Below are 25064 nucleotides of genomic sequence, written 5' to 3'. Positions count from 1 at the left end.
GTCACGTAAGTTAGAGGCAACAAAGGCCAGAGGAGGCCAGAGCTCTCCTTGAGACTAGAGATAAGCCTAAAGGAAAGTGTTTCTCTAATCAACACTGAACTGAAACCTATAGGGATAAAGCACAGCCAATGCGGATAACCCCTTCCAAGATTACCCACCACTAGATAAATGTAAGGCGTGGCCTCCATCTGTCTGCTGTAGGCACGGAGGACTGAGAAAGCAAAATTTCACTGGAAAAAGTGAAAAGAATTTTGAGCTGAGGCCTGCCGGGAATGGGGCCATCTCCCAGTCTATAAAGTGGTGATGGCGACAGTACCTCCCGCAAGGGTCATTGTGATGATGTAATGAGATAATGCATTCAAAATGCTCAACACAGTGCCTGGCACCCAGTAATCAATGCCTAAGCAAAGTGATCCAGTAGTTCATGGTATTATCCTCTGGGCTCACTCTTTGATGGCATTGGGCCTGAGGATATTAAATCTCTTCTGTAACTGGCCCTCCCATTGGCAGGGCAGGAGCTTGCTATCTCACCACTGAGGCCCCGTGTTCGCCAGTTCCAATAACACGATTAGTCATTTTTCATTCCTGAGATGTCTACCCATGGGTGGGTGCATGTGTGCATGTGTGAGTGTATATGTGCCTTTCAGAGAAGGGGAAAATCCATATTCTCTCTCTTCTGACCGAATTAATCAAATAAATCTTCTATAAGGAGCTGCTAAATGAATCACAGATGGCTCTGCCCTTTTACAGGTTGCAGAAAGCACCCGTTACAGTTCTTTTAATTTATCAGAGGAAAAAAGATGCCCTCGTGTGCCCCTTCCCTCTTGCAATAATAATCAGAACCAGTCTATTTTCCAAGGGTCCGAGACTCATTTTCAAAAAATGTGTATCAATAGATGTAACAGTGGGAAGATTATTTTGCCAAGTTCCAGCCTCCAGCATGGGGAAGGTGCCCTGGCTGGGGAGAGCGTTTATAAAACCACATTTAATAAAAGAGAGTGTTATATTAAGTATGTTTGCTAGTGTATTTAAGCATATGGTTTCCATATCAGGCATAAAGATGCCAAACACATGCTTTACCTTCTTCCTAACCTTTCCTAGAGACGTCCTTTCCAGGGGGTGGTGGGATGGGAGGAATTTTTGTGGATGCGAGTGTGTTGTTTTGTTTTGTTTTTTACAATTCTGGCTCACATGGAAAAGCACTGAGGAATGTTCAGAAAACACATGAAGACTCTGCCTTTTCTACTTATGTAATTAGCCCAAGAAACTCGCCTTGCTGACTTTCTTTAAGTGTCCCAACATCCTCCTTGAGCTCCCTTGCCAAGGCGCTAGGGTCTGGCTGATTTTAAAGTGTGAATCAATTTCAGCTGCAAAGAACTTGAGCTCCTGGATTTTAGACGTGAACCCTTTGGTAAAAACAAGAGCTCCAAGAATGGCTGCCCAGCTTTGTGTCCGCATGAGTCCCGGCTTGCAGCAACCCATCCAGTGATTTTCTGCCCACAGATCCCCTTTTTGTACCTGGGCTGAGCATTAGAGATTTTATCCTTTTTCCTGTAGGTCAGAGGCAACCGTCTATGGCCCTGGAGTCATGGGGTCCCTGGAAAGGCAGCTTGAATGGGTCTCCATGGCCCCCCACCATAAAACAATCCCCAAATTCTGAGATCATCCCGGAAGCCAAAATGCCAAACTAGGAAGGGGGTTGAGGAGGGGCCTCTGCAGGGAAGCCGCCCAGCCCACCCCCCACACCAGCAAGCAGATTTGCCTAGGCGAGTTATAAATCTACTGGTACCATTTCTTTTTCGTCACTTGCCTAATCCTGTGCCCTTCGTTTCATGTGCTGTAATTATTAACATCTGCTTTCTGAGCCTGGACCGCATGGAGTTTGCAAAGGCAGTTTTCAGTCCAGAACAATGGTGACAGCTGTTTCATTTAGCCTCGGGCCAGCACTTCCTGTTCAGTCTACATCTGCCCTCCTGTGTCCAATTTCTGTTTCAGGGTTTTGTGTTTTGTTTTCTATTTTTTCCCCCTTCATCTGACCTTGCTATATGTTTAAGAAGAATTTCTAACTTAGCACTGCAGCTAGGATTTCTAGCACATATGCTTATTACATTGGCGACAGCCAGAGAGACACAGGAGAAAGCCCAGATTGTCTCCAGCAACCAATACTGTGGAGGGCAGGGACAGAAGGGAGGGCTGGCTGGGGACCCGGGAACCAGGCTTGAAGGAAATTCTTGGGGCTTGGAGGTGGGGACTTGTGTGACCTCTCTAGAACTTAGACACAGGAAAGACGGGCCCAACTCATCTGTGCCCAGGCCCGCGGGGCTTATTTGGCAAGGGGTCACCCAGACATCCCACGGAGGAAGCCCGTGTGTGTGGGTGGCCACCAACATGCAAGGGCCCTGCTTCTTTGGAAGTCAAGCAAGTTGCAGAGACCCAGATTCACTTTATCCCATGGAGTCACCAGCGTGCCATCAAAATCCCTTTTAATTTGCACAGGGAGATGCACAGAACGGGAAAAGGAAATGCTGTGGGTAGGAAAATAAAGGACTTCAGCTTTAAATAATCTGCCCAGACCCCTTCCGCATACCTGGCTGTGTGTGACCAAAGAGAAAGGAGACTGCAGCCCACTCCTGCCCCCCATCCACCCCACCCATCCTAACTCCATCCGATCCAGGCTCGGGCTCCCCAGCTCGGCTGGCATACAGATGTCCAGTTATTAGCCGAGACCCCACCACAAGTGCCAGGTTAGAGACCTCAAGATTTGTGAAAGCTGCCTTCAGGCATTGCTGGATATTTCTTGCCAAATAGGGCAAAAACCAATCTCTGCACGGAAAACAACTTTCAGGAAGGTGTAAGCGTCCCTCGAATGTGCCGAGCAGAGCTTGGGAATCAGGGAGGGAGCCGTGGGTACTCAAATCATGACACGTGGAGTCTGCATCTGTGCCTTCTGTTGGATCTGGGGGTGTCAGGATTGGCAGAGGCTCTGGAGATCCACTGCCCCACTTCTTTCGTTTTCTTAACAGGTGAAGAAACTGAGCATCAGAGAGAGGAAGTGACTATTCGTCAGCTGTGACTGGGTCTAGCTTGATTTTATCCAGAGAGAAACACAGAAAGGTCAATCTATGTCAGTTCTAGGATCATGAGGTGTTTTTAGCATCTCAATATGAAGTGTCTCCTTCAGTCCTAGGCCCTGTCCACCCTTCTAAGTGACTCACATTAAAATAACTCAAGACCTCACTCCCAGATGGAAAGAGTGAGGCAAGTCGGGGGGACCTCGGCGGCAGCCATCAGTGCTGAGGCCCAGGCCAAACCCATGGCTCCCGGCCGCCGGAGGACTGCTGAACCCACCAGCTCCCAAGAGCAGAGTCAGTGCTGACCAGACACCACCCGAGGTTCTGGGTGGACAGAGGAGGGCCCATGTCCTCCAGAGGGTAGGCAGACAGAAAGGAGAGAGGCCGCTGCCAGGGATTGGGGTGCAGAGCCGGGAAAGCCAAAACCCGAGGGCACTCACCATTCCTGCACCTTGATTTGAGCCTGAAGTGGCCACGAGGCCTGACCCAGGCTGGCAGAGGCATCACAGGGCCGTTCCCTAAACTCCGGAAGCACAGCCGGGGCCTGCGCCCCTCCACCTGCTGGGAGCCTGCTCCAGCCCCTGGGCTCCTCCCAGCCTGATCATCCAGGCCCCTGGCCCTGCCCCCACCCCCTACCCCTGGCCGCCCCCTCCACTCTTCCTTCCTTTTCTCACTCACTCTTTTTCTTCTTAAAGTTAATTGCAACTTTTTTCTCAGGGCCTTGATCTGGATAAGCCACATCTCATTAGAAAAAGATTTAGCTGGAGCCAAAGCAGGCTAGAGAAGGAATCCCTAATCAACAGAGAAAAGATTTGGGTGTAATTGCTCTCTCCCGCCATTCTCGCCCCCTCCCTCCTCCAATCTTTTTCTGCTCATTAATCTGAAAAGAAAGTCGCAGTCTAATGTCTTGGTGTTCAAGTATCTACCTCTGCATCAAACCAATTGAAGCGCTTTGGGCTTTTGAAGGGGGGTCTGTATGGAGAGCATTGGCTGTTGGGGTGCATGGGGGTAAAATATTTTGGTTGTTGGGGACTGTGTATGATGCACGTTGGTTGAAGGAGTAAAGCTGTTTGGGTGTGCATGTGGGTGTGTGTGTGAAGTGCTTTGGGCGTTGGGGCATGTGAGTGTGTGTGTGGACCCTTTGGTTGGGGTGCGTATGTGTGTAAAGCTCTGTGCGTGTGTATATTAAGTGCTTTGCTTATTGGGCAGATGCGTGAAGCGCTTCTGATCTCTGGGTTGCATGTGTGAAGTACTTTGGTCGTTGGGTGCATGTGTGTAAAGACTGTTGTGTGTGGAGTGCTTGGTTGTCGGGGTGGGCGTTGTGTGTTTGTGGGTGTAAAGGGCTTTTGGGGTTGGATGCGGATAGGTGAAGTGGCTCATTTGTTAGTATGTGGGTATGAAGTGGTTTGGTTGGTGAGGGGTGCATGTGTAGTCCTTAGGTTGTGTAAGTGTGTGTGTGCATGCGTGCGTGCGTGTGTGAGAGGGAAGCGCTATGTTTGCTGGGTGCATACGTGTTACATGCGTGAGTAGCTGCTTTCCTCTCACCCCAGTTAAACCCCGACAGATGCTTAAATGGTGATACATGGAAAATGAATTTCGGAGCAAACCATCTTCCCAGGCAGGGACCCTGGATCTTCTAACACCCAGCAATGAAATGGTACAGCATTTTCAGGCTCTCTCTTCAGAACTGGGAAATTTTTTACAATGACCATTTATCATTGGTGGGGGTGGGGGGGATATTTGAATTAGTTTTTTTTTTTTTAATTGAAAAAATTAATTCATGTTCACAACAACAAAAAAAAAGCAGGAATACATACTCCTGGTAAAATGGGAATATTACAAGGGGCTAGAGAATGAAAAGTCAAGCTCTCTCGCACTGCTGTCTCCAGCTCCCCTCCCCAGTCACCCATTACCAGTAACTTTTGTGCCATCCCAAACACAGGCCACGTGTCTATGTCCCATGTTGGCCTATATTATACACTTTGCTTTTTTCACTTCAGAGTACATCTCAGAGATTGTTCCCTGTCAGCATAGATTTTATTAATATTGTATTTTTTAACTATAAAATTAATTGATTGGGGAAAATAAGATGCCTCTATTCTGGACAAGCCAAAGTACTAGGAACCAGGTCTCTCCCTGTAAAATATAATCATGGTACACTGGTCTGATGCTGAGTCTCCTGTTTATTACCTCATTTATTACTCAGAAAACCCCAAGAAGGAGTTACCACCCCACTCATAGAGGAAGACACCAATGCAGAGAGAGGTTGGATCACTCACCAAAGCCACACAGGACGTGGCAGAGCTGGAATGTGAACCCAGGTAGGCTGAATGCAGAGCTCTGGCCCTCAACCTCTACCTTCCAGAAAAAATACAAAGGAAGGAACTGTCTGGGAGCTGGAGTGAGGGGAGAGTTAGAGGGGTCTCTACCACCCCTAGACCTGCTGGAGAGCCTAGAGCCCTGTGTCTGAGCTACCCCACCTGCATTTGTCACTCTCCACGAGCCACAGTGACCATTGCTGTCAGGAGAACCCAACCAGACGCTGGCTCCCATCTCCCAGCTCAGGCCCCTGAGGGTGAAGCATGGCTTGAGCCTTTTCATGTTTCTCTGAGCACGGCCCATGCACAATTGCACCCCTTATACCTGCTTATTATCAAATATAAGTCGCGGTCACGGAGGTGGGGCACTCCTGTAATGAGGGTGTTTCCGTTGAGGCCACAGAGTCGAGCTGGGCGCGGCGAGGTGGGGCTCTAAGCTGGCAAGCAAAGACAACATTCCACAGACCAGATCCCTGAGCCCCAGGGTGCCACAATACCAAGCCCATCCCGAGGGAGGATGTGATCTCTCCACCTCCCGCATCACCCCACCATCCTCTGCATTCCTCTCTCTTACTGTATCTTAGTCTGCTGTGCAGTTATTAAGAACACTTCCACCACATCAAGGACAAAATGGACATGAACATTTGCAGAGAATGGGAAAGACCTGTTTGTGGTGTTGGAGGAAACCTATCTCGGAAGGGAAGGTTTTCAAAGACAGCCCAGAGGCCTACTGATGACAGGGGAGTACTGGGGACTTGTTAGGCCAGGAAGAAGGCCATCTCTGTTCTGTTAGGGTCGCAAATGATGACCATCTACAGACAAGGTGTAGATACAAAGATCCTCCTAAAGCACAGAGCCACGTGCTCAAAATGCTATGGAGGCGGAAAACAGTCCTGTCCCACACAGCAGCCCCTTGCCACGTGACCAGTCCAAATTGAGATGTGCTGTAAGTGCAAAACACACACCCCATCTTGAAGACTTCATGTGAAAATGAAACGAAGTATCGCATTAACAATTGGATATTGACTAGACGTTGAAATGATGGTATTTGGAAGCTACTGCATTCAATGAAACAATTTATGACAATTAATCACGGTGTGTGCTTTGGTTCACCCTTTCCTTTTTTTTTTTTTTTTTTTTTGATGTGGCTATTAGAAAATTTAAAATTACATATGTGGCTACCATTACATTTGTATGGGACAGCACTAGCTTAGAATCTAGCCTTTCATGAATATATATTGCTACCCCCATTTTACCAATGAACAAACCAGCTCAGAGTTGAGTGGCTTGACCAAAGTCACCAGCTAATAGCCACAGAAGCCAGAATTCACATTATGAGAGGCCAGTGATTCCAGCTGGACAGTCTACTAGTTGATAAAACTCCTAAAATGAGAGGTGGTGTTATTTTCACAAGCTCTTATGCAAAAGTGTTCAGTGCCAGCAAGGACTGAAGCAAATGTGGAATCTGAGGAAAGCAAACTAAAAGCTTGCGATTGGCCGGGCATGGTGACTCACACCTGTAATCCCAGCACTTTGGGAGGTCGAGGTGAGAAGATCACTTGAGCTCAGGAGTTCGAGATCAGCCTGGGCAACATAGCAATACAACATGATGACGCAGGTGCCTGTAGTTCCAGCTACTGGGGATGGGGAGTGCTGAGGAGGGAGGATTGCTTGAGTCCAAGAGTTCGAGGCTGCAGTGAACTATGGTCGCATCACTGCACTCCAGCCTGGGCAACAGAGCGAGACCCTGTCTCTAAATAAACAAGCAAACAAATAAATAATAAAGGCCTGTGCTTGACCTCCTGACATTGGTTGGGAATGTTAAAGGCACTGGGTTGCTCTTCCTGCACAGGGACTGGGCAGGCTTCTGTGTAAACTTAGCCAGTCCCTTCCCCTCTCTGGGCCTCAGCTTACCCATCTGTCAACACTGAGTGGTGGACTAGATGTTCTCTGAGGTCTATCAGGACACCTTGGTACATCTCAGCGGCCTCCCCTGCAGGGGTGAGGGTGAACTCCGAAGCACCGAACTGGGTCCGTGGGCTAGTGACAACCTCTCTCGTGTCATCTGTGAGTTGGGGATGAGAAGAGGGTGAACTTCAGAGACTGGCACTGACAATGAATAAGATAGTGCAGGTAAACATCTCCAGCACATGCCTGGTACACAGGCAGTGCTCAATGGATGCTAGCTCTTGTAGTCACTGTGATAGTTACTAGGTTGATCAGCTGACATGGATTTTTTCTGGGCTTGTAGACTCAGATTATCATGCAATTTCTGCCTGGCAGCCTCCCACTAAATGGATACACTCAAATGCTGAATTTGCTGGAAGGCAGGTTCACCTTGCACTTGGCTTTCAAAGGGTTCCTTACCACTGCAACTCAATTCCATGACTGGATGGATAACAGAAGCACCTGGGAGGAGAGCAGCTTGGCAGAGGCCCACAGGGAGATTCAAGGTTTCATAACAAAGTATCTTCTGGTGTGTTAACAGTAAGATTAGGCCAGGTGTGGTGGCTCATGCCTGTAATCCCAGCACTTTGGGAAGCCAAGGCGGGTGGATCACCTGAGGTCAGGAGTTTGAGACCAGCCTGGCCAACCTGGTGAAACCCCCTCTCTACTAAAAATACAAAAAAAGTAGCTGGGCGTGGTGGCGGGTGCCTATAATTCCAGCTACTCAGGAGGCAAAGTCAGGAGAATCCCTTGAACCCGGGAGGCGGAGGTTGCCTGAGCTGAGATCACACCACTGCACTCCAGCCTGGGCAACAGGAGCAAAACTCCGTCTCAAAAAATAATAATAATAATAAGACTAGAAATGTCCACGGCACCGGCGGTGTGTTAGGGGCTCACCTTTTTCCCTGAGTAGTTGTCCAATGTCACTTTTCCATCTGCAGGAGTAATGCCAATCCGTGGCCACAGGCTTTCTTCTGCCCCTTTTCCCCACCGTGGGAGGACTCTGACCTTCTTTCATCTCAACAGCTGTTTACATTTTTTTACCCCTGAATTGTGGGTAAACAGCCTCCTGTATTAGATAAAGGCTTTATCAGCTCACTGGCTCATCGCCTCCACACAACCTCCAGTGCAAGTCTGCGTCGGGAGTAAGCCAAACGTGATGACTCTCCTGGCTCCTTATTTTGCACTTAATTGGAAGAACCTTGAGTTCAAAGTGTGGGCGCCCAGCCGTCTCTGGCGTGCGTCGGCTGCCACCTGCTGGGAAATCCTGGTATGGTGCGGTCTCCTCGGCCGACAGGCTCGCTCGCTGGGGGAAGAGGTTCATTCACTCAGCCAACAGGTTTTCTGGAGCAGGAAATATGTGTCAGCCAGAGTCCTAGGCACTTGGAATGATTCAGTGAACAAAACAGAGACCCGTATACCTGATTTTCTGGAGCTTATCATTTTTCAGATGGTGACAGGCAATAGACAATATCACAAATACATGATACCATATGTTAGGAAGTGATCAATATGTGGGAAGATTTTTGTTTTTTAAGTAGAACGTGTAAGGGGGGTTGAAGTGCTCAATGGGGGAAGGTGAGTTGTAAAGAGTTTTCAGGGTCAGCCTCATTGAGAAGGCTGAAGCTTTTTGAACAAAAGCTTGAAGGAAATGAGGGAAATTTCCGTGGAGGAAGAGTGAGGCTGTCTGGGGAGATGAGAGTGCAAAGGCTCTGGGGTAGGAATGTGCTCGTGTCATTCAGAGAATACCAAGGAAGCCTGTGGTGCTGGAGAGAGTGGGCCACAGAGGAAAGGTCACGGTAGCGATCAGAAAGAGGGGAGGCCAGAAGGTGCAGGGTCTCGTGGGCCACGTTTAAGGGCCATGACTGTATTAGTCAGCTCGGTCTGCCATAACAAAATACCAGCTATTGCTGTAACATTTAGTTCCTCCATAAGAGAAAACCTGGTGGGCGTGTTGGCTCACACCTGTAATCCCCTTTGGAAGGCCAAGGCAGGTGGATCACTTGAGCTCAGGAGTTCGATACCAGCCTGGCCAACATGGCAAAACCCTATCTCTATCAAAAAAAGAAAAAAAAAAAAAGAAATATGACAAAATAATATAACTTCCATTGACTTTTTTTGACATAATAATAATTTCATTCATATAATAATAATTTCATTTACTAGATACACGAACCAATCCTAAAATATGTGTGTTGCCCCTGTATTACAGATAGGTAAACTGAGGTTGAGTTATTGTATCACATGGGAAGCTGGTAATTGAAACTAAGTCTGTCTAAATGTGCAAGTCTTAGCTCATTTTGTTAAGTCACCCCTGCCTCCCTAAGGTATGTGCATTCCTCTGGATTTGATTTGCTAATATTTTGTTGAGGATTTTTGCATCTAAGTTCATGAGAGATGCTGGTCTGTGATTTTCTTTTCTTGTACAATCTTTATCTGGCTTTGGAATCAAGGTTAAACCAGCTTCATAAAATAAATTGGGAAGTATTCCCTTCTCTTCTAGTTTCTGAATAACATGGTGTAAAATTCCATGTTTTTTTTTTTTTTTTAAGAATTCTCCAGAAAAACCATCTCTGAAGCTTTTTAAATTACAAAGTCCATTTCTTTCCTAGTTTTTGAGCTATTCAGATTGTCTGTTTCATCTGGGTTGGGTTTTGATAGGTTGCAGTATTTACAGAATTGGTTCATTCCTTTTAAGTTGTTGAATTTATGAGCATAAAGTTGTTCAAAGCATCTGCTCATCATATTTTTAGCAACTACAGGATTTGTAGTGATATCCTCTGTCTCAGCTCTGAGATTGTGGTAATATGTCTTCTCTCTTTTTATTTTTGTCAGTCTTGCTAGAGATGTATCCATTTTATTGGTTTTTTTGAAGAACAATCTTTTTGTTTTATTGATTTTTCTCTATTATTTTCCTAGTTTCAATTTATTTCTGCTCCTATTTTTATTTCCTTTCTTCTGCTTGCTTTGGGTGTAATTTTCTTCTTATTTTTCTAGTTTTATGAAGTGAGAACTTCAATTATTGATTTCAGATGTTTCCTCTTCTAATGTTAGCATTTAGTGTTATAAATTTTCCTCTCAGCACTGCTTTAGCTGCATCTCAGAGTTCTATGTGTTTTTAATTCCCTTTGAGACTCCTTCTTTGACCCATGAATTATTTAGAAGTATGCCATTTAACTTCCAAGTGTTTGAAGATTTTCCCATGGTCTTTCTGCCCTCTGAATTTTAGTAACTGTCTCTGATATTATTTCATCTCCATGAGAACAGGACATTATTTATTCTACCCCTACATCACTGATGATGGGAACAGAACAATAGTATGCTCTCAATAAATAAGGATGAAAGCATGATTGAAATAATTTAAAAATCAAAACACGGAAAACTGAAGCTTAAAAAGGAAGAGGAAGTCATCAGAAAGTTGATGGTGATTATCAGTGGGTGGGAAAATATGGTTACCTTTTATTTTCTTTTTATTTCATATTTTCCAAATTCTCTGCAATGAGCGTGTCCTACTTTTACCATCAGGAAAAGGAATTATAACAATGGAAGTTGGCATTGCTGATCATTTTCACCCTCTCCCTGGCAGGTCATATCAGAATGTGAGTTGCTAAAAAATACTGAAGATGACAGGACCTCAAAGGGCCCTTAAGAAGGTCCCAGAGCTGAATTGACCCAGACCCCTCAGAAGACAGGGAAGGACCTTGCTAGTCACCCAACTTTTGTAGGCTTGTAAGATTACTGCGACAATAACTTTCTCAATGAGATCATGCACCTTTTCAGTCACAGGATCATTTTCATGTTTCTCTTCTAGGCACACAGAAGTCCTTAGAGATCTCATGAATTAGTGTTTATCCCAGGATATCTGGCTTGGCATTGTAAATAAAATGTCCATCTGCCTAAGTCCAGCCATCAAAATTACTTTGACAATTTACTCTGAGGAAGCAGTATTAGCATTTGTTTTCAGGGTTCATGATGTGCAAAAGATTACTTAAAAATAGGAGGGAACAGAGAAGAGAGATCGTAGTTTTTTGGTCTTGTTTGTTTTTAAAAAAAAATATTGCCATCTCTTACATCTTTAGTCTCAGTCTCTTCATGATTTTTCAAGGCAATTTCTTTGGGAAGCCAAGTGGCTGAGACAATTTGATGATAACTCAGCCAACCTGCATCACTACCTAAACAGTTTTTAGGTATAGACAGTTTCTAAAGACGAGTGAACATGCTCTTCTGCTTTTGAAAATACTCCTGAAAACTTGGTTTCAATTTTTTCAACAAAGTGATTGCCCAGCTCTGAAAATGTTTTTTCACCCTTTTCTGCTTTTGAGGTGAGATGATTTCCTGTAAGGTCCAGGGATTTTGGAGGGCTCAGGATAAGGCAATTTTATGAACCAATACCTGGGGGTAGTGCAGAATGCCATGCATGGGGATGTCCCACAAAAGGCAGGGAAGCGGATGTGGCAGCCGCTATGTCCTCTTTGGAGCTGAGCCACAGAGGGCATCAGGATCAATGAGCGGATCTTTATCTGTCTGTCCGAGTCTTAAAGAATAGCCAAGGACATGAGAATCTGGAAAACAATAACATAATTGAATTGGGGGAGAATTTGATTCTCCCCCAATGAAGAATCCACATCCCAGGCACAATTCATGTCAAACAACATAGGCTATGCTGAAACCAGTCAGAAATGGGGTCTTGTAATATAAACTAGTCTGTATCTTACAAATCATTTGGTTTCTATAATTCCTGGACACTTGATTGACTAATTTTTTTCTGTTGCTGAGTTGACTGATTTGAATTCCTATGTCAAAAGGCATAGATTTTTTTATTCATTTAATTTGTATTGACACCCACTGTTCCATTTAATTCAAAATTATTCATTCCTCCATGGATCCCTGGTAGAGACCAACCTCAGCCACTTTGGGAGACTGCTCACCAAATGTCTCTAGTTCCCTGCTTTCTGAGCGGGTGAGGCTCCTCCTTCCCTGGCTGTGACAGTTAGGCATGGCCACAAGCCCACTTTGGCCCATGAAATGTGTACAGAAGGGACACATTGGGCCAGTGAGTAATTCACTCCATACTCTCTCTTCTGTTGTAATTGGGGATGTGTGTGTTGAGAAGACACCATCGGGGGTCCCAAACTAACTATGACACGCACACCACTCCGTGTTGACCTGCAATGGACAGGTAATGTGAATAAAAGAGAGTATTTATTGTATAACGCTGCTGAGATAAGGTGGTGGTTACCTGCAGCGTCACCTGACCTCTCCTCACTGATACGCAAGCACACACACACGCACTTGTCCATATGTTTTGTATATATGTTGTGCTGCTTGGGAAGGAGGTACTCTCTCTTTGCCACAACTCTCCCAACTGAGAATTCTCTTTTGTCCTGCCATGGGATTCCTGTGGTTAATTCACTGGATTTATTCATTTCTTGGTTGGTTTTCCACGTAAAAAGCCAAAGGAGACTTGGAACATATGTACCCCAGGGCGGTGGGTAAATCCAAGAGAGACACAATCTCTGTCTCTAAGGGCTTACAAGCCGGCTTGGCAGAAGACAGATCCAGGCAATATATAATAATGACAACCACAAACGGGTGCTCCAGAGCAAAATGACAAGATGCTTGCATGGCAGCAGTTTTAAGAAGGAATGCATCAGGCGGCGTGCAGAGGGAATGTAAGAGCAGCTCTGGTCCCAGGTGGCTCCTCTCAGCCTCTCCAGATCCACCCTTTGCCCCTCTCCACGCTGCTCTCTACCCCACGAGACTGACCTGTCTGTCCTATAGTAATAGACTGCTCCCCCTCTGGCTCTGGGCTGGGTCTGGTCAATGGGGTCTCTGATAGACTAGAAGGAAGTCGGTCAGTGAAGTTGGCATATTTATTCCTCTGTCTCTGTTCTCACAGGGTCATCTCAGGTTGGCCGCATGCCTCAGCTGATGATCCCAGCTCCTGTCAATGCCACCTCTCCACTTGACTGTCTCCTTCCAGACTTGGTAACTCTCTCCTGTCAGCACTTTACGCTCAGGGGTGGTAAGAGCCCTGCACTGAGATCCCAGCTCCAGGATATTGCACCAGCCCTTTCAGTTTCCCTATACCCTGCCCACACCTTAGTCAAGGCAGGTGTGGGCAGGATACACATTTTTTTTTTAAGGGACTCCTTAAAGCATCCTAATTTGAGTGTGCTTCTGTTTCCTGATAGTCCCTGACCACTAGATCTCGCTTTAGGGAGCCAGCAGTAAAAAGGAAATGAATGCTTTTTCTAATTATGGGGTCAGTGGGTAAAAGAGGCGGAAAGCTTTTAAAAATGATTCATTCTTCATTAAGAAATGAGTTATTAAATGCCTTTGCTTCTCCCCAGCCAAAGTGAAAGATTCTTCTCTAGAGTTTTAAAAAAGGTTGGAGGCCAAGTATTGGCCTCTTTGCACCTGTGATGAGCAAATGGGCTGTCCTGGAGCCTTTGTTTCCCAAAGTCCTTCACCAATACTGAGGCACAGAGGCCAGCCAGGATGTCACTTCACCACCAAGGAGCTCCCCCAATCCCCCCTTATCTGGCAAAGTTGACACTAGAATTCCAACCACTGTTTTTAACTTGAGCCTGAGAGCAGAACCTAATTTCCAGATGCTCAAGGAAAATTGTAACCCTTCTTTGGAGTTTCCGTATTTAGCATAGAGCTGCTGGAGAAGGAGGCGCTGTCTCTTTGCCATAACTCTTCCAACCAGGGATTCTCTTTTTTCCTGCAGTGGGATTCCTGTGGCTAATTCACTGGATTTAGTCATTTCTTGGTTTTCCACGTGGAAAGTCAAAGGACACTTGGGTCTGGAGGTGCTCTGGGCCCTGTCCTCTGTTCCCAATTCCCAGGGACCCTCACGCCTTAGCTGTCTCCAACTCTGGAGAGGTGCAGCCGGGAAGAGGCTGGTACCTGGAACCCCAGCGTTTACCAAAGCAGCTGGGAGACGCGAACACATGATTACAGCTGCTGGGACTGGATCCGGGGGGCGGGTCAGCTCAGGCATGCCAGGATATAAAGAGAGAGGAAGTGCAGACGGCAATTTGGAAGATTTAGGAGTTCTTGGGCTGTCATCGGGTTTTATGTGTTGTCATTGACATACGTTTGTCTTCTCTCCAGAGCAGGTATGAGCTGGGAAGAATGCAGGCAGGGCATGCCCGTGTGCCAGCTCTGCACAGCTGGAGAGATGAGGCAAGACGTGGAGGAGAAGCCGGGGATTGTCTGGAAGTCTAAGGGTGTTGTTTGCCCCTTGGGCTCCAGAAGATGCATGCCAGGACCTGGGGTGGCACCACAAGGAAGCAACAGAGAGGAGATAAAACTCACAGCAGACAGATTTGCCTTAACAACAACTGTCTTGAATTAAAACACACTTTTCAAGAAAACAAATATCAGTTCAATCAGCAAATAGCAGAGAAGTTTCTCATCATAAAGGCAAAGAAGGGCCCAGTTGCTGACCAGTGTAAGAGCTTCAGAAGAGGAGAGGGGAGATGAGATGGCCAGAAGGAGCAAGAGCACCATACATCCCTGGACAACCTCATTCTAATGGGTCAGGAACTGGGACGTGCATTTTGGAGTGCAGGAGAAGTGGCAACTCACAAATGCTAGATTTTCTTCTAGAGATGACCAAGCTGTAGTTCTCAAAGCAGTGGCACTAGGACAGAAAACTCTCACACTTTGACATGCACACACAGCCCCTGGGGATCTCGTTAACATGTAGATTCTGCTTCCGTAGGTCGGGCTGAGATTCTGCATTTCCAACAAGCTCCTAGATGAGGTCCATTTTGCTGGTCCATGAATCACACTTACAATAAGTAGCAAGGCATAGGAGGATACTGACTTTGCTCAGTGATGCTTGTGCTTCCCTCCAAACTAAAATAAAACAAAAGCAGACATCAATGGCCCATTTCAACAGCCTGAGAAGTTTGGTGATAATGGCCCAAGCCCTGACCTGGTGACCAGGTGGCTGCTCAGGGAGCTCCATCTCCAAATTCCTTCCCTTCCTGCCTCCCTCCAAGAATGAGTAATGTGCCAGAGTTCATTGGGGTCTGCTGTCCCCAGGGAAAGGTGGCCCAGTCACCAAGTGCAAGTGTATAGAATGGCTCACCTGTGCAAAGCTATCAGCCCTGGACCTATGGGCCTAGAAACATGACTTGCCACTCACTCACTCACTCATTCATTCATTTCTGCAACAAACACTTCCTGAGCATATGCTGTCCACCAGGCCCTGAGCTCAGCTCTGAGGATACAGGATGGACGGCAGATTGTGCTCCCAGTCAGCCCGCTGGAGCACATATGAAAAACAATATGGATGTTTTGATTTATTATCATATTGATCATTATGATGGTAGCTTATACTTTCGGAAGGCCTGCCGTCCATTAGCCATTGTGCTAAGCACATGATATGGGTAATCTCATCAATCCTCACAACAACCTATGTGGCAGCTACTATTATTAAACCCACTTCAAAGAGGAGGGAACTGAACCTCAGAGAGGGTAAGTCACTTGCACAAGGACACCAGCTAGTCCGAGGAGAGGAACTAGGAGGAATGGCCAGGCAGGCTGTCAGCCTCTGTCCCCACGTGCTCTGTCTGAGTGTCTGCTGGTGGGCACATTCCCTCCCTGGAGGGAGAGCTCCTGGGAGCTGATGGCAGCACTGAGCGAGTCTGGAATGTGATGGGACTGCATTAGATGACGTGGGTGATCTGATGAGTACAGAGGTGTCACATTGCAATGACTTCATGCATATATCTCCCCTGAATGGACAGAGATTCAGCAGAGGCCAGGAGCATGAGTTTCTGGCCCAGTGTCCCCCTCTTTCCCCTGCAGAAAGCCAGGGACACACTGCTTGGCTTTGCTACACCTTGCTAGGCAAAGGCAGTATGTTCTTCCTCTCCTTGGCCTCCCTGGCTGTCCACACATCCACACCCATTCACACACATATGCACGTGATCATACACATTACCCAAGCCCACATGCCGACAGACATGCTCACACTCACATGCATACACTGCCATGCACAACACACATACATACATTCACACACACTCGCCCACGCGCACACACACACACACTCTTCTGATGGCCAGTCTTTTGGGGGTATGTTGACACTGCGAAACAGGTGAAACAAAGTCTTTGCCAATCCCTGCTTTGGGCCTATTATGCTTGTTTTATAGTTTAACTCTCAAAAGACAACTTTATTTTCCAGAATCTTTCAGGTTCCCAGCAGGGTGCAGTGGCTTACACCTGTAATCCCAGTACTTTGGGAGGCCAAGGTGGGCAGATCACCTGAGGTCAGAAGTTTGAGACCAGCCTGGCTAACATGGCAAAACCCAGTCTCTACTAAAAATACAAAAATTAGCCAGGTGTGGTGGCACACACATGTAATCCCAGCTACTCAGGAGGCTGAGGCAGGAGAACCGCTTGAACCCGGGAGGTGGAGTTTGCAGTGAGCCAAGATCATGCCACTGCACTCCAGCCTGGGCAACAGAGGAAGACTCCATCTCAAAAAACAAAAACAAAATTATTCAGGTTCCCTAGGGGCCCCTCACTGTGTCCTGGACTCCATTCCACTTTTAGAGTCCCAAACAGCTTGTATGGCCACTTCCCTTGACACCCAAACCAGATAGGAGTCTTAAATGGCACAGAGTATTGATGGCTCCTTTAAAAAGAAATCCACCCTCAATGGGAAGTTGGATAACTTCGCATCTGGATTTCATCCTTCTTGGGCTTTGGTGGCTGCTGTTTGTTTTTTTGTGCAGGAGAATCTCTCCTAGCCAACGTCGATTTCACTAACACAGTGGTTAACCTTTGCTGTCTACTCTTGCATCAATCTGCCGCCTACCTCATGCTGAGCCACGCTGCTTGCTGGCATTCCTTTTGGATTTTCAATTTACTACCCAACTACCAGTCCTAATAACATCAGATAAAATGGCTTCTGCTGTGCTGCACTTGTGTTCAAAAACTATAAATGTCATCAACCCAGAGTTGAGTCCAGCCTCAGAGAGACACAATATAAATACCCAAGTGGCCCTGGGCCACTGAGTTCCTCAGCCATTATGTGCTATGGGAGTTCCAGAAAGGGAGATTGCATGATTTTGAGTGCAGAAGGCTTCCTGGAGGAGGCGAGATTTCTGATGGGCCTCTGTTATGAGCTAAATTGAGTTCATCCCAAAATTCAGATGTTCAAATCCTAACCTGTAGTACCTAAGAATGTGATCTTATTTGGAAGTAGAAGCATAGCAGAGGTAATTCGTTCAGATTAGGTCATAGTGGAAGAGGGTGGACCCCAATCCGATATAACTTGTGTCCTTATAAAAAGCAGAAATTTGAAGACAGACACACAAGAAGATGAAGACAGAGACCGGGCTGATGCAGCTACAAGCCAAGGGACGCCAAAGATTGCCAGCAAAGCACCAGAGCCAGGGAGAGACCTCAAACAAATTCTCCCTCCCAGCAAAAAGGAGGAAAGAAGGAAACTCCAAAAGAAGCAGGCCAGGCACGGTGACTCACACCTGTAATCCCAGCACTTTGGGAGGTTAATACAGGCGAATCACCTGAGGTCCGGAGTTCGAGACCAGCCTGACCAACATGGTGAAACCTCATCTCTACAGAAAAATACAAAAAGTAGCCAGGTGTAGTGGCGTGCACCTGTAGTCCCAGCTACTCAGGAGGCTGAGGCAAGAGAATCGCTTGAATCCAGGAGGCGGAGGTTGCAGTGAGCTAAGATTGTGCCGTTGCACGACAGCCTGGGCGACAGAGCGAGACTTCATCCCACAAAACAAAAAAGAACCCTGCTGACACCTGGATTTCAGACTTCCAGCCCCCAGAACTGTGAGATATTACATTTCTGTCATTTAAACACCCAGTTTGTAGTACTTTGTTACAATAGCCCTAGTGAGCTAATACAGCCTTGAAGAACAGGTAGGAATTTGTGATGCACAGATAAAGCAAACTGGCCATGGTTGTTGAAATTAATAGAATCGAAGTGCCCCTATCACTACCAACCCAGGTCATCACTTACAAAGCTGTTCAACGTGATGCAGCCGCATGAGGTCGGAGGGCCAGGGCAGGAGATGGGCTCCAGGTGGGCCTGGGCTGCCTGCAGAGTCAGCTTGCCCCGCTGCCTAGTTGCCAAGGAGCACCTGTGGCTAGGAGGAGGCACCCAGGAAGAAAATTTGGCCACATCTCTGCCTGCCTCCCTGGCTGTGGGTGATGCTCTCTGCCAGCTGGCCCAGCTCCCCCACCACATACCTGGCTGGGAGTCAGTAGGAAAACAGTGTGTGTTTGTAGGGCTCTGCACTGAAGGGCATTAGATTCATGCAAAGGCTAATAAATTAGAGATAAGCGGGATTTGTCGATTTGCTGGAGGTTAGAGCTGCAGGATCAGCGTCAGTGCTGGGTCTTTTCCATGGCCCCAGGCTGGCTCAGGTGTGAGCTGAAAGGGAAAACTGTCTGTTTAGGTTGCATTGGGTTCCCCTAAAAGATCTGTTGAAGTCCTAACCTCGGGTACCTCTGTGCTATTTGGAAACAGGCTCTTTGCAGATGTAATCAAGGAAAGATGAGGCAACACTGGACTTAGTCAGGCCCTAATCCAGTGACTGGTGTCCTCATAAGACAAGAGAAATCTGGACACAGACACACAAAGAGGAGAAAGCCATTCAAAGACACAGAGACACACGTACACAGGGAGAACGCCATGGGACAACGCACACACAGATCGGAGTGACACAGCTGCAAACCAAGGAGCGCCAAGATTGCCAGCAACCCCCCAGGGCTGGAAGAGGCAAGAAGGAGCCTCCCCTAGAGCCTTCGGAGGGGACATGCACTGCTGACGCCTTGATTCCAGACTTCTGACCTCCGGAAGCATGGGAGAACAGATTTCCCTTGTTTGAAGGCACCCAGTTCATGGTCCTTCATCATGGCAGCCCTCAGGAATGGATACAGGCCCTTCCCTGCCTGTCTGGTGGAGCAGCCTCCATGGGGAGCCTTTGCCAGCAGGAAGAGGCCCCACATGGAGCTCAGACCCACCTCAGAGGAACTTCTCTCAGCACTTAGCCAGGGCCTGGCAGATCAAGGGTAGGTGGTCTAGGTTGATGGAAGGAATGGCATTAATCTTTAAAATGAAAGCGTGTTGCCTGGCTTGGTTAGTTTTGAACTCTGTAGTTCATCAAGGACTGCGTTACCCGAATATCCTCTGCAGAACACCAGTTCCATAAAGTGCTTCACACACACACCAATTCTATAACGTAGTATGTTTTGGAAAGGCTACATACTACTACAGCCCCTTTTACAGATTAGCAATGCCCGTGAGCGCACTAAAGCCTGAGAGATTCTGCAGTAAAGAAGCCTACTTCACTTTGTTTAACCAAATATTTCTCAAATTTGTTTGATCAGATGTGGCAGAAAATGCTAAGTGTCTAGCATTCTTCATTTCCCTCTTCTTCCTTTAACGTGGAACCCCTGATGTTTTTAGCTTGGCACATCGCCACCCAAAATAAAAACTACCTTTCCCAGATTTCCTGCAGCTAGGGGCAGCCCTGGGATAAATTCTGGACAATGAAATACAGGCAAAAGTAAATCATATATGATTTCCATGAAGAAATCTTAAAGAGAAGTGTACCCTTCTTTTCCCCCACACATTCCTCCTCCTGTCTGAAATGCAGATGCAATTGCTGGCATTTGAGCAGCCATCTTGGGCCATGCGGTAGCTTCTTATGGATGATATAGGACTAATTCAGGGGTCTAGATTTACCTCCAAACTTTGTTTATCTACAAAAATAAAACTCTATCTTCTTTAAGCTACGTGATCGGGCATTTTCTGTCCCATACGGCCAAACATAATGTTGCCTGATGCACCCTGAAGCCCTCTTGTCCACATCACCTAATTCTGCAGGATATTATTGCAGAAATCTTGATCATTTAGAACATGGAAAAGGCACACGAAACCTGGAACATTTTCAACTCAGTCCTGGTTTTCCCTGCCTCCACCTCAGCATGGGTGAACTAAAACTGTTTCTGCAAGATGTTGTTGCAGAAATACTGATCATCTAGAACATATGGTGAGCAAAGCCTGTGGCCAGGGCAGGAACTGATCCCGGGGTCTCATCCTCCACTGCAGTCATGGAGTGGTTGCATCCAGCTGGAAGGGCAGGGCAAGAAAAGGCAAATGTCAGGCCCTGAGAAGGTGGGTGACCCACGGGCCTGACTGCCACCCCGTACCCCACAGTCAGGGCAGCAGGAGCATGGCGTTCCTATGGCCTCCCCACCAACCTCACCTGGCTCTTCCTCTCTCACACTCACTATTCTTTGGCCACATTGGCTGCCCTTCAGTCCTTCCAGACTGTCCTCCGTGGGGCCTCCCAACACGGTCCCTCCACCTGGAATTCTGCTCACTCCTGGCTGCCACCCATCTCTCCCTATCAGCTCCTTTTCACCTTTTGGGTCTCAGCCTCGACGTCCTTCCTCAGAACCCCTCCATCCTCACCCTGTATGAAGCAGCCCTCCGGCCCTCCTGTCCCTCTGCATAGCCTACTTGAACACAACACTGACTGTATTGTGGGTCTGTTGACCGATCTGTTTTCCTAATCCCCCCCGGCCATCCAAGTTGAAGAGGGCACAGTCTTCGCATGTTTTGCTCATCACTGTGTCCTCAGCACCTAGCACAGAGTTGTTGCTCCATAAAGATTTGCTGACAAGCTGTCCATGGGTGAATTCCAAAAGCCTCGGGGTCCCAGCTGGGTGACTGTGTCCTGAGCCAGAATTTCATTGCAGTCTTGCAAAAGTGCCAGTGACAAATCTGTTCATCAGCACAAAACAGACACTGGCGCGATGGGTGTGTCCTCACCCACACCCTCACCTAGGGGCCATCAGTCAGGCCCCGTGTACCATGTCTCACTAGCTCAGGCCATCACTCCCTCCCTGTCTTGCAGCTGTGGGGGAACAGGGGAGGGGGCATGAAAGAAGGATCTGATATGTTGTGCACTGAACATGGTAAAAGTAACGTAAGCAATCCAAGGACATACTGTGAGAAGCCCATCTTCCTCCCTCCTGGCACCCCAGCCTCCCAGTTACCTTCTCAGAGGCAATCACTGTCCCCAGCGTCTTCGCTGTCCTTCCAGAGGTGTTTCCATGTATACACGAGCCCACACATCAATAGGATTTTCTTATTAAAATATGAGCATGTTATGCACATTATCCTGCACCTTGTCATTCACTTGCTCTGCTTTTCAACCTAATATAGGTTAGAGATCCACCTACATGAGGCTGCCTCATTCCTTCGACCGGATCACATGTTGGCATTTTATTGTATGACTGATGCCTCAGCCCCCCAGTGAGATGGGCTAATGAGATATCTCATTTCTCACCTAAATAAAGAATGCCTTGTGAATACCTCTTTGCACACATGTGGGAGTGTGTCAGATGAACACCCATAAGTGGAGTTGTTAGGTCAACAGCTATGTACCCTTTAGCTTCTGTTAGATAGTGCCACAGTGCCCTCCTAAGACGTTCTGCCAGCGGCCCCTCTCATCCGGAATGTATGTGATGGGGAATGTGTGTCCCCATCTCCAGCACATGGAATCTTCTAACCCCACTTCAATCCTGTTTGGGCTGGTCTCTGCTCCCTAGCCACCACTGCCTACCTACTCTCCCTCCCTCCGTGGAACCCAGGCTCCTACCTGCCCTCTGCTCTTGAAATTCTAGAAATCCTTGCCTTTAGGCCTGCATGCTTTGTCTAGCATCTCTCTTCAACACTGACCCACACGGAGGCCCAACAGTGACCACGATCCTGTTGCCTGGGAGAGTAGGCAAACTCCCAGAATTCTCTCACTGTGAAACGCACTTGTCCAGAAGATGTAAGTGTCTATGAAGTTCTGGAAAGCAGTCCCATGCCGAGGGAAACATGCCCTTGTGAAAGTGTTTCACAACAAGCAGTTGAAGCCAGCAGAAGGCATGTTCCATGGCTGTCTACAGTGTGGATCTGTCATCCCCTGACCTGAGTCACTGGACTTGGAATGGGGGTGGCATCCTGATGATAATTTGACCTTTGACCTTTAACTCCCAACCTGTTGGTGAAGAGTCTTTTTTATTTCTTTCTTTTTTTTTTTTTTTTTTTTTGAGATGGAGTTTCGCTCTTGTTACGCTCTTGTTACCCAGGCTGCTGGAGTGCAATGGCACGATCTCGGCTCACCGCAACCTCTGCCCCCTGGGTTCAAGAGATTCTCCTACCTCAGCCTCCCCCGTAGCTGGGATTACAGGTGCCCACCACCACTCCTGGCTAATTGTTGTATTTTTAGTAGAGACGAGGTTTCACCATGTTGGCCAGGCTGGTCTCAAACTCCTCACCTCAGGTGATCCGCCCGTCTCAGCCTCCCAAAGTGCTGGGATTACAGGTGCGAGCCACTGCGCCTGGCCAAGAGTCTTCTTTACTAATCGTCTTCATCATTCATCATCTTCACTCACCACCTTCAGGAATGGTTCAAGGCATTAGAGAGAGTATCATGACGACAGGCAGGACTCCCAGGTCTGAGCCAGCCTTGGCTTCACCTGCCTGAGTGACCTCAGAATGTCTCTCCCTTCTCTGGGCCTCAGATTCCTCCTCTAGAATGGGAGGGGTTGGCCTTGGGATGGGCCCTGGGGTCCCAGCCCTAACAGGGGCCTTCCCAGCTAACCCCAGGCTATCACACAAAGGGGGGCTGTAGAAGCTGGACTCCTGCCTGGTCAGTCCTCAGGTCAGCCCTCTATCACTGAGTCCCAGGTGGGGCTCAGAGCAGCCAGCTCAGAGCAGCTAACTGGCTCTGTGTTCCTCTAGCACACTTTGTTTTTTGTTTGGCTTGTTTTGTTTGAGACAGAGTTTCACTCTGTCGCCCAAGCTGGGGTACAGCCTCCGCCTTCCAGGTTCAAGTGATTCTGGTGTTTCAGCCTCCCAAGTAGCTGGGATTCCAGGCATGCATCACCACGCCTGACTAATTTTTGTATTTTTAGCAGAGATGGGGTTTCATCATGTTGGCGGGGCTGGTCTTAAACTCCTGACCTCAAGCCATCCACCCACCTCGGCCTCCCAAAGTGCTAGGATTACAGGCATGAGCCACCACACCCAGCTTCTACCTGTACACTTTAAACTTTGCAAAAGTATTCAAGGGCTTCCCTTGCCATTCTATGACAATCTGTCCTTCTCCTTTTGCCCCAATATCCCCTGCCCCTAGTCTCAAACACCCAGATATACTTTTTTAAAATTTTAATGAAAGTAAACATGGCCCATTCTCAAACCTCTAAACAGAGGCCACAGGTGAAACTCCCTCCCAGCCACCAGCACCCCAGGGAGAGTTTCACCTCTTGTTAAGGACACATCTTAGGGCAGCCAATCTGAAAACAGGGCCTGGGGGTCCAGTGGAAGCACCTGCTCATCCAGGGCTCAGTTTGGTCCCCAGCACTGGGCAGGACACCCCCACACAGACTCGGGAGCCCAGGCACTGTGACCCTTGAGAAAGAATCAGCCCGAGATCAAAGCCCCATGATGGAACTAAGTCGTTGTGCCTAGGAAGGAAGATGGAGATGCCTGGAGTCAGGTGACCGAGACCCACCTCAAGGAGGGGCCACAGCCCAGAAGGCTGCTGGCCTGCAGCTCAGCTGGAGAGCCTCAGGGTTCCTAAGTTCCTTCTGGCTGCAGGTGAGGCTTATATCTTTGGGTTCAGCCTGGAGAGGTGGAAGCAGGCGAGCACTCTCAGAGGTGACTGGGATGGTGGTGGGAGTCAGATTCTTAAAGACAAGCTTACCAGGACCTGGGAGGTCATGCCTGGTCTGCAAGGAAGATACTGTGACTGGATGCAGCTGGACTGCAACAGGTCCACCTGGTACAAATCCCCTCTTCTTCATCTGTGAGCTGGAAAGAACCTCCCTGGGGCCACTAGATGGGCAAATGGACTAGCTCAGGTTAAAGCCTTCACCACCAGATGGGCAATCGGACTAGCTCAGGTTAAAGCCTTCACCACCAGATGGGCAAACGGACTAGCTCAGGTTAAAGCCCTCCCCACCAGATGGGCAAACAGGCTAGTTCAGGTCAAAACCTTCACCACCAGATGGGCAAACGGGCTAGCTCAGGTCAAAGCCTTCACCACCAGATGGGCAAATGGGCTAGCTCAGGTCAAAGCCTTCACCACCAGATGGGCAAATGGGCTAGCTCAGGTTAAAGCCTTCACCACCAACTGGGCAAACGGGCTAGCTCGGGTTAAAGCCTTCACCACCAGCTGGGCAAACGGGCTAGCTCGGGTTAAAACCTTCACCACCAGCTGGGCAAATGGGCTAGCTCAGGTTAAAACCCTCACCACCAGATGTCAAACAGGCTAGCTCGGGTTAAAGTCCTCACCACCAGACGGGCAAACAGGCTAGCTCAGGTTAAAGCCCTCACCACCAGATGGGCAAACGGGCTAGCTCAGGTTAAAGCCCTCACCACCAGACTGGCGAACAGACCAGCTCAGGTTAAAGCCCTCACCACCAGATGGGCAAACGGGCTAGCTCAGGTTAAAGCCCTTGCCATCCGCATGGTACATTCACACGTGGTATAACAATGCCTTCCTTTTGCTCTATATCTGGCATCTATGTGCCCAATTTATAGATTCAGGCTGGCCTGTGCTCAACTCCCAGCCCCTCTATAAACAAGCTGGCCTCAGGAAGCCTCTTGAACTCTTTGAGCCTGTTTTCCCATCTGTAAAATGGGCAGGATAACAGT

The 25064-nt window shown here is 47.9% G+C and overlaps 1 long non-coding RNA gene across 5 annotated transcripts in view; it reads left to right on the top strand.

The window, feature by feature from the left end:
• The window catches only part of LOC103216587 (uncharacterized), a 58045-nt gene extending 37907 nt beyond the window's left edge, over nucleotides 1–20138 (top strand). For 3 of the 5 annotated variants that reach the window (XR_012094057.1, XR_012094055.1, XR_012094056.1), the window contains 4 exons: nucleotides 4636–4728; nucleotides 5278–5392; nucleotides 13236–13324; nucleotides 14459–15246. This is a non-coding gene — a long non-coding RNA (uncharacterized lncRNA). Of the gene's footprint in view, nucleotides 1–4635; nucleotides 4729–5277; nucleotides 5393–13235; nucleotides 13325–14458; nucleotides 15247–17660 lie in introns of those variants that run through there. The other 2 variants (XR_012094054.1, XR_012094053.1) reach the window with 2 other exon arrangements.
• Nucleotides 20139–25064: the final 4926 nt, after the last annotated feature.

The sequence above is a fragment of the Chlorocebus sabaeus genome, chromosome 9, assembly GCF_047675955.1.
Source record: "Chlorocebus sabaeus isolate Y175 chromosome 9, mChlSab1.0.hap1, whole genome shotgun sequence".
NCBI classification, from domain to species: Eukaryota; Metazoa; Chordata; class Mammalia; order Primates; family Cercopithecidae; genus Chlorocebus; species Chlorocebus sabaeus.
This window is presented reverse-complemented; position numbering and strand designations above follow the sequence as displayed.